The sequence below is a fragment of the Arachis ipaensis genome, chromosome B06 (genome assembly GCF_000816755.2).
Source record: "Arachis ipaensis cultivar K30076 chromosome B06, Araip1.1, whole genome shotgun sequence".
NCBI classification, from domain to species: Eukaryota; Viridiplantae; Streptophyta; class Magnoliopsida; order Fabales; family Fabaceae; genus Arachis; species Arachis ipaensis.
This window is the reverse complement of record NC_029790.2, coordinates 131,184,252-131,185,220: the sequence shown is the minus strand read 5'-3', so window position 1 is coordinate 131,185,220 and position 969 is coordinate 131,184,252.

Here is a 969-nt window from a genome sequence, read left to right as displayed (position 1 = left end):
TTTTTTAAGATATTTATTAACTAAATCCTTTAATTAATTTTTCTTTTAAATTCTGTAATGGTTCAAGTATCTAAGGTTTTGATTTTGAATATGACAAATTAGGGTGTGAGTTGCTTTCACTGTTGTTTTAGTAGAAGAATTAATTATTTACTTTTTCATTATAACTTGCCAATTGCAAAAGTTACCACAAATTTAAGATTGGACCATTTTAATTAGGAGAGTCTCTAATTTATTTGGTGGCACAAAGTTGAGGCATCATTTAATTCATAACAAGCAACCAACCGAAATAGCAGCTTAATTGTCACACACACACACCCTTTTTCAACAAGGATAGTAGCATGTGAAATAGACTCTCTTTGTTTCTTGGGAAAAAAAAAACCAAAAAAATATAAAAATGTGAAAACAAATCAACTTTTGTTATTTGGTGACTTTGAAACTACGTAGTGAATTGCCACGGAGTCTTCATCATTAATTGATTTTCATGTTTAGTTGACTTCATGGAAATACTACAATACAGGACCATCAATGTTTTGACATTTTACCAACTTCCATTTTTTTTGGATAACCATGTTTAAAAGTTAAAACAATAGTAACATATATATCAAGCTACGTGTCTTGTTATATTAGGTAGCTTTTTAATTATTGTCCACCTTGAAGAACAACAGTGTGGACAGAATTTGTTTTGGAGAAAAGAAGGAATTAATAGAAACAGATATTTTGAAATTGTTTCTATCTTGTAATAATTTTCAACATTATTTTTATGTTATATCTCGTGAATTATCTTTAAATTAGTTTTTGTATCATTAAAAAGAAGGATGTGAAAAACCTAGCTATACTATTGTGCTTGGTTGGTTAGTTTTATTTGCATCTTTAGAATATTATTGATCAACTTTTTAAAAAATAAAAAATTAATTAGTATTAATTCAAATATAAAGTAAAAACAAAGAAGAAAAATACTAAACACTTAAC